Source organism: Vigna umbellata, chromosome 1 (assembly GCF_029865625.1).
Source record: "Vigna umbellata cultivar VRB3 chromosome 1, Vumbellata_1.0, whole genome shotgun sequence".
In the NCBI taxonomy this organism is placed as follows: domain Eukaryota; kingdom Viridiplantae; phylum Streptophyta; class Magnoliopsida; order Fabales; family Fabaceae; genus Vigna; species Vigna umbellata.
The window spans coordinates 54,593,570-54,602,510 of NC_142165.1; the positions used below are offsets into that span (position 1 = coordinate 54,593,570).

Below are 8,941 nucleotides of genomic sequence, written 5' to 3' on the forward strand. Positions count from 1 at the left end.
GGAGTCCTCTCTCAAGTGGCGTGTCTACGAGTCATAAGTTTTCTTCTCCTTTCTTTTTTCCGCTTTTATTTTCCATTCATTCTTTTAAATGTCATTAGTATACTTCTCTCTAGGCATGCACTTCCCCATCAGGAACCGAGGCATCTGGTACAATAATGTCGCCTATTGAGACCTTGACCTCATCCTCTGATAGCTCCATACCATGAGCAATAGTCGTTGCCTAAAACACTATTCCACGAGCTACCAGCATTGTCCCGGTACCATCTAAAACGTATAGCAGACATGGACTAGCATTGTCCATGTTGTCCCCTAGGACGGGTGGTGCTGAACAACTTTCTTTCCCGCTTCTCCCTGTCAGAGTAAATTTTAGATTATACAAAAAAAAAATTATTCAACAAAATTTGTTTATTAATTTTACCTGTGGGAGGCTAACATGTTTCTGGACAGGATAACTACCCTTACTAAAACCAACATGTTCATATCTCATATATTTAGATTCATCAAATGAATCATAACAATAGGGAAAACAATCATTGTAATTTGAATTCTAGAGCCACAACCAACTTTGCAACTTAAAAATAGAAAGATAAGACTATAATTGCAAACTTTACTTTAGATTTGGCCATGATTCAAAATCAATACTTTAACACATATTCATGGTATCATCAATTTGACACCATCATCATTTCAGAACATCAATTCATTCATACTATCATCATTATTTGAACATTTTCACCCATCACACATTCAGAATTGAACATAGAACAACATAGAGAAGGTTAACACCCACTTACAACATTAATAGTAGCACTTTCATAGGTTCAATACAAGACCACAAAAAAATTTCATTGATAATGTTCACACAAAAAATCGAAGAGCAAGGTTAGCTCTTTTTACCTGATTCTCTATGCTTTCTTGATCAAAACACTTTTCTAAAGTTCTTCCAACCTTCTTTACAACTTAGATCCTAGCCTTCAAATCTTCTTATTTGCTACCAAAGTCTTGCTATACTAACAACTTCCTTTCCTTAGCTATATTTATAGTTGAAGTTAGGGTTAATGTAGCAGTATTGTAGCTGTACTACATTTTACTGTAGTAGTATTGTAGTTGTACTACATTTTTACTGTAGCAGTACTGTAACAACACATGTTTAACGATGGTATATTATTGTAGTATCATACATATTTACTATATCATTTTACTGTAGCATCATATGTATTTTACTGTAGCATCATACATATTTTACTGTAAAATTATACATATTTTTCTATACTCTACAAAGTTTATCTATTTTTAAATATAACTATTTTTCAAGGGTCTTACAAATATCCATATCACAAGAAAGTTGGTTCCATGAATGATTTGGTAAGAACAAAAACTTGATATTGTATTGTGTAGCTCTAATAGACCGAAATACTAGAAATTGATGTTTAACTCTTCTTCTATTGTGTATCCTCCAAAGGTTCGAGTTTTTGTTGTGCTTACAAATGCACCATTCATGTTGAATTTGGATTGTGATCACTACGTCAATAATAGCAAGGCAGTAAGAGTATGTGCTTTTTAATGGACCCCAACCTTGGGAAGAAGTTGTGATATGTTCAATTTTCACAAAGATTTGATGGTATTGATCACCATGATAGATATGCTAATCGCAACATTGTGTTCTTTGATGTAAGATGATTCTTCTAAAAACTAATTTCACAAGTATGTGCAAATTTCATCTCATTGGTTGATTTTGAATGATTTCTTTTCAATATTGCTTTCATTATAGATCAACATGAAAGGGCTTGACGAGATTCAAGGTTTAGTATGTGTTAGTACTAGAACTGTGTTCAACAAGCAGACATTGTATGGTTAGGATCCACCAATGTCGAAGAAAAGACCAAAGATGCATTATAATTGTTGGCCATCATGGTGTTGCTTTTGTTGCGGTGGTTCAAGAAAGTCCAAGTCAAAAAAGCAATCAGGAAATATAGTGTTAACATAGATGAAGTTGAAGACTTGGGTAGAATAATACATTTTAGAGAGTTCAAAGATTATGATAATGATAATAAGATTTACCTCTCAAATATTTCTTTTTCCAACCTTATGTATTTTCTTTTTTTATATTTACATTGTAATCATCAATGAATGTACTTTATCTTAAATCATCAATAAAATTAATTTTGATTAATTTTTGTGTACTTTACAAATTTATATATTTTATTTATTTCTTATTATAAAAAAATATTAAATTAAGAAATTATAAATGTAGGTGGATAATTATAAATAAAAGAGGTTTCAATTTTCTATTAAATAATAATCTCTAATAGAAGAAGTTAAAACCTTCCACACAAAAATCTTCGCAATATAAATCTCATACGTATGGTCATAAAAAATCTCCCTAAATTGATAGTTATGACTCTAACGATGGAGGTTTGAAAAACCCTTGCAAATTAATTTTCAAAGTGCTAAAACCTCCGCAAATTGAAAAATAAACCTCCACTAAATAACATCTTTTTTTGTAGTGTGAATAGGACGATGTGTGGTTCAGGAGACGACGATGTGTGAGAGGCAACGACCTATGGAAGACGAGAAAGAGAAATGGGGACGACGATTGCGTGAGGAATGGAAGATAACGAACAAAAAATGATTGTGCTTGGACTATTTTTGAAATGGGACAGTGGTAAAATTGGGGATTTAGACATACTATAATAGGTGATGAACTAATAGTAATGTAAAGTCTTACTATGACAAGTCTTCCTAATCCTGTCATAATAAGGTTTCAACATAATTTCATTTTTGTTACCACGTCCCACTTAGTATGGCAGGTCCACTACACTCGTCATAATAAGTTTTTCCCTTTTCACTTATTATGGCAAGTCCTCTTTTACGAGTTATAATAATTGTTACTTTTATTACGAAAATATCATTGATCAACTTATTATGACAAGTCTCTTTTTACCCGTCATAATAACTGTTATTTTTTTTACAAAAATGTCACTGATTAACTTATTATGACAGGTGAATTATTGCTCTTTTTTCACTAGTGTGTGAAACCTTATTCTTTCAATGGAGTGATTTATATTTTACTACATAACGTTTTTTGCATACCACAAATTATATTTATGATTTGTATTTGATTTATGTTTGATAATGTAGGATTATTTGTGAAAATCTAGTGTGCTATGGTTGTCAAATTAGCTATTTTCAAGGGGAAATGCTAATCTAGGTTGAGTCGAAGTGTATTGAAGGAGATTTGTTATGTGGATTATCCTAACTCTATTAGTGTCTAATTCATATAGAAAAAGATAACTAAGTGGTGAGAGTCGAAGGAGACTTCACATGATAGAAGGTATGATATAAAAAAGGATCATATTTAAGGAGTTAGTAAAATTAACTTTTGATGAATCATATTGGTCTATTCATGATACAAGTTTTGAAAGAAGAAATGGGTGGTAAGTATGATAGATGTAGGGTCTCGCGAATTTATTCAATATACCAATCTTCTGAAAGCAGCTATGTGTTATATTATTCATTTGGGTTGAGATTTGAATAAGCTGGTTGGATAGAGTTGTGGGAATTAATATGGATAATTGAGTTTGATGAATGTGAATTATTTTATACTTTTAGGTTGTGTTTTTAGAATGTTCATTAAATAAAATAACTTGAGAGTTTGTTTAAGTCCTAAGGAGTGGTTAAGAATAATATCATAATGAGATTGGTTTTAATAGAAATTATAAGTTGTTGTGATAGTAACAGTAGAACAGTGATAAATTAAATAATGAAGTCTTACGTTCTAAGTAAAGCTTTATTAGTCATAGTATTTTGATTCTTTTTGAAATACAATATTAAGGGAATGTAATAATTTCTAGATGAGAATATATATATATATATATATATATATATATATATATATATATATATATATATATATATATATATATAGATATATAGAGAGAGAGAGTATTTTTTATAGAGAGAGAGTATTTTTGAGAGAGAGGGAGAGAGAGAGGGAGGCAGAGAGGGGGAAAGAGAGGGAGAGAGAGAGAGAAAGGGAGAGAGGGAGAGGGAGAGAGAGAGAGAGGGAGAGAGAGAGAGAGGAAGAGAGGGAGAGAGGGAGAGGGAGAGAGGGAGAGAGAGGGAGAGAGAGAGTATTTTTAAGATTTAGATTAAATAATAATCTCAAGTTTTGAGTAAAACTTGTGGGATTTACCCAAATGATTGTTAAAATAAGGTAATAATTAATAAAATGAACTAGAAATCAAGGATACCAACCTTAATTTTGGGAATAAAATTTTAAGCCTATGAATTTTTTTTATTTATAAATAGAACTCGGAAAAACAAGACATAAAAGAAAAAGATATTGAGTGCTCTATCCTCATATCTATTTGGTTAGAATATGAGCGTGGTCCAATTGATGACGGAGAATTCAATTGAGGAACTAATGAACAGAACAACAAAATTTTAAAATAACGAGCAAGATTAAAGAACCTAAAAACACATAAGAAATTCTATATTGATTTTTTTTCCCAATTTATATTTAGTTAACCTACACAAGTAGATTTTTCACAAAAGTCTTAAAAAAAATCAAATTACAAGTCTATGTAGATAGGTAATCCTATCACTCTATCCTATCACAATAAGGAATATACTAAATTCTTTTTTTACTCTTTTCTAGAATCAAATTTGTCTATGTAAGTAAAATTATTGTATGTGGTTCAATTATACTCAAATTGATTCTGAGCGTGTCTATGATCTTAGTGATATGTTCGAATCATTGATATGATGTTTTTTTTTTCTAGATAGAATTATCTATTTTTGAAGGAATACTTTAGGAGCTCGAAGAATATTAGCTAAGGTAAAAGAAGTTAGTATACAACATATTTTTACTATGACGTGTTACGTAAACAAATGATAATACAAGAATATTGTTGTCTAGAGACATTTGGTGACCAACATAGTTAAACATAGGTATTAGAACAATGTTTTGTAACAATCTTAAAATTTATTTAATCTTTTGAAATATTGTTTTGAAAAATGCTATTTTGAAAGACTTTACTTAGTATGTTTCTATTTCTTGTTATAATTGTGTGTTTTGATAACTTGGTTAAAAGGATCTAATCAATACTTTTTAGTGTTAAGAATTGGGTTGTTACAAATTGAACAAGACAAAAACAAAAACAACTTCTATTATATACTACTTTATTATTATTTTTTTGTAAAAAAATAAAAATTGTGTTCTAAAACAATATAAGCCTTACTCAATATTATATGTAATAAATTCAAAATTTACTAATTTATGTAATTTTAAACAAAGTTTATCCTTGAACTTAAAACCTCTCAATTATTGATAATAATTAACAACAATAATTATAAACAAACTTAAAAAAACAGCTTGTATTACACAAATGATGTTGCACTGGGCTATAGCAACCTCCTAATATTTTTTTTTTCTTTTTTTTTCATTTGGCTGCAACTCGATTTGTTACGAACTTTCCCCACGCTTTTAAGAGCTAGAAATCAGTTCTACCAAAGTCTTAAAATTGCTTGCTGATAACCCTTCAGGCCTAGATGCATCTTCCACAGTTTTCTTCATCTTAAGAACGTTGTCTCTAATCTTCTTCCCATCTTCCTGCACCAGAATCAGATTTAAGCTTCTAATAAATCCATTTTTGGTGAACACTCTACCTTCTATTGTCACCCCAATCTTCCAAACATCCTCTATCACTCTTGCACCCACCATTTGATCTCCATAGAATGGCCTGCAGATCATAGGAACCCCACTCGAAATACTCTCAGTCACGGAGTTAGATCCACAATGAGTCACAAAAACTCCTACCGAATCATGTCCCAAGAGTTGGGTTTGTGGAACCCAAGGCACCACCTTCCCACGCATGAAGGTTCTCTTCACAAACCCATCTGGCAAAAGACCCATCATATTTTCCTTCAGAGACCACACAAATGGAAATCCGCTTTCTTCCAATGCCTCTGCCACCGCCACAATCTCATGTGGGGGTGGCGACACCACCGTCCCAAACGAAACATATACCACTGACATAGAACGATTCGAATCCAACCATGACAAGCATCCACTCGGATCTGCCCCAGATAATAGTATCGGGAACCGAACCGGAACAACATAAAGCATAGACTGCAATTTCGATCTCACGTCTTTGACGAACAAAGGTGGGTCTAATTCCTCAAAGAAATTCATAACCACTGCCTTGGCTTGAGGTAGCACCTTACCCAGTGAAACTAGCGTCCTTGAAAACACCGTCTCCTTTTCTCCAGTAAAAAGAAGATCCTGCGGTATATCTTGAACACACATCTTGGGCAACCCCGGGGATATATCAAAGCGAGCATCTTCTTCGCAGTTAGCAAACTTCTGGCGCATTAAGTCAATGTAAAAATATAGAGAAAGTGTGCATGAAATGGGTGGCCAAAATGCAATCCAAGGAACGTTGAGGCTCTGAGCCACAACGTGCGAAGAGGGTACAAAAGCATCGGCAATGATGCATGTGACCTTTTTATTGGTGTCTTCTTCAGCCATCTGTATACCTTTGCGCAAATTGTCAGGTCCAGTGCTGAGAAAAAAATTGACCTTTCCAATTGGGTGGTTGGCTAACGGGTGACCCTCGTAAGGGATTCCATCATTTATGCTATAGGGCTTGATGTTAGAGGGGTTGTGGGGTTTTGCAAAATGCAACGCATTGCATTTGTGTGTGGCGATGAATGAGAATGAACAGTTTGGAGTGGCCTGAGAGAGTCTGAGGACAAGGTTCAAGATAGGCACAACGTGTGTGCCGAAGGGGAAAGGAAACACTGCAACATGTTTGTCTGTTGTTGAGTCTGATGACATGATTGGGAAGCAGCAAGGAGAAGCTGAGTGGAGAAAGATGAACGAAGGGAACTATGAACTTGGAATGAAATGGGAGAATTGTCGCCAACACATTCAATCGCTGTAACCGTTCTTCGAACAACTCGGATCGTATTCTTTTGTGGACGTTAAGAATTCTATGCTCTTTTCTTGTCAAAATTAACTTCAACTTTTAACTCAGATTAAATAGATCTAATAAAAAAAATTTGTGACCATATTTTCATTTCATTTTCAATATAAATAAGAATATTAAATTTTTTGTTGTAAATTTTTAATTATTTTAAATATTTTTCTCATTAACTTGCACTTAAAGCTTTGGCGGTAGATGGCCTAATTAAGGGAATAAATTTATGTTAAATTGAAAAACCTAATTAGTTAAATTGAAAATATAAAGACAAGATAGTTAAGAGAGTTTAAAAAAGTCAAAGTAAATAATTAAAAATAGAGCTAAATTGAACCAAAGCAAAAATAGCGTATAACATCACGCGTTTAACGTCCAACCATTTAATAGTCAACGTTAGAAATGACCAGTGGTATTTTTGTAAATAAATACAATTATTAGACATCAAAAGGATATAAAATGTCGGATGTTCTAGCGTTAGACGTTAAAAGGTTAGCGAATTCAATAAAAAAATTGAGCGAGAGATTGAAAATTCATTCACTTTATCTTAGCTCGCGATACTGTCTTCTATGCTCAAGCTTTCTTGTAACGAAGTTTGATAACCATCATATCTAATCTTTCTTTCATTTGTTATAAATGCATGCTAATTAACTACTTTAGGTATGATTTTCGTTTGTTTCAACTGATTATATTTTCATTTTCTTGTCCTTCATAGACGCATTCTGTTTTCTCTCTCATTGGTGGCAACACTTTATTCAGACAAACCTACCTTTTGAAGGTTAGTTTTCGTTTTTGTTTTGAAGAACTTATTTGTTGAACTTGTTTGTTGTTTTTTCGTTAAACTTGTTTGTTGTTGTTGTTGTTTGGTTGAAACTGTTTGTTGTTGTTTGATTAAACTTGGTTGTTGTTTGTTATTGTTTTTGTTGTTGATACTACACTACGTACACATTCATAGTTCATGGTTTATAAAATATAAGAAATTGAAATTTGTTGCTTTTCAGGTCTCATAGAGTTATGAGAAAAGGATCACAATTAATTAAAAAAAACAAAAAAAATTGATTAACGTCGAATATTGACAAAATTCAACGTTAATTTGCTTTAAGTCGAATTGTTCTATGTTCGACGTCAATTTAACGTATTCCGATATGACGTCGACCTCGAATTCGATGTGAAAGGCCGAAAAACATCGACGTTATACAGTGTTTTTATACTAGTGAAAATTTAGATTAAGACCAATAATGTTCAATAGTAAATAAGGCAAAATTATGAAAATTTTACTAGATATTATGATTGTACTATATGACTACCCAGTTGGTCAAAGCAGTGGGTCAGTCAACAATGCAATAACTAATTAGTATTATGGTAATTAGTGAGTAATTAACATAGCAATAAAAATAATTAATTAATGATTAATAAAAATAATAAATATTATTAATGAGCAATTAATGGATTTCATTTAATTAGAAGTCCATTACGAGGTTTATAAATATAAGTTGACATTGAGGTAAAAAATACTTTTTCCTAAATTTGGTTTTATTACTGAATCATTGAGTAAATTTGCTGACTTTGAGTGTCAAACTTCTTTTTGTAGGTACCTCCCCAGCAGACCGAACGACTCAAGGGTCTCTACAAACAATTTAGAGATTAAGACTCAAGAGTATAGGACAATTAAGCAAGGAATTAGATCCTCGACCCCACAGACTAAAACATTTTGGCGCCACCGTGGAGCCCGAGGACGAGAGAAGAAAATTGATGGTGACCACGAGGAACATATGAGAACAGTCAAATCCAATGGATTTAATTCGAGAAATGTAGTGGCAAATGCAGGAGATGTAGAGGAGACATGATGATGAGATAGCGGCTTTAAAAGCCGAGCGGAGAGAGCAGTTCACCTAGTAATCGGTATCACTTATTCCCGCCCCTACAAGGGAGAACAACCACGCGGGAGAACCGAGTAGGAC

The 8,941-nt window shown here is 32.7% G+C and overlaps 1 pseudogene; it reads right to left on the reverse strand.

Moving 5' to 3' along the window:
* Positions 1-5,407: 5,407 nt before the first annotated feature.
* Positions 5,408-6,884, reverse strand: LOC124846600 (anthocyanidin 3-O-glucosyltransferase 7 pseudogene; annotated as a pseudogene).
* Between the last annotated feature and the right edge of the window lie 2,057 nt (positions 6,885-8,941).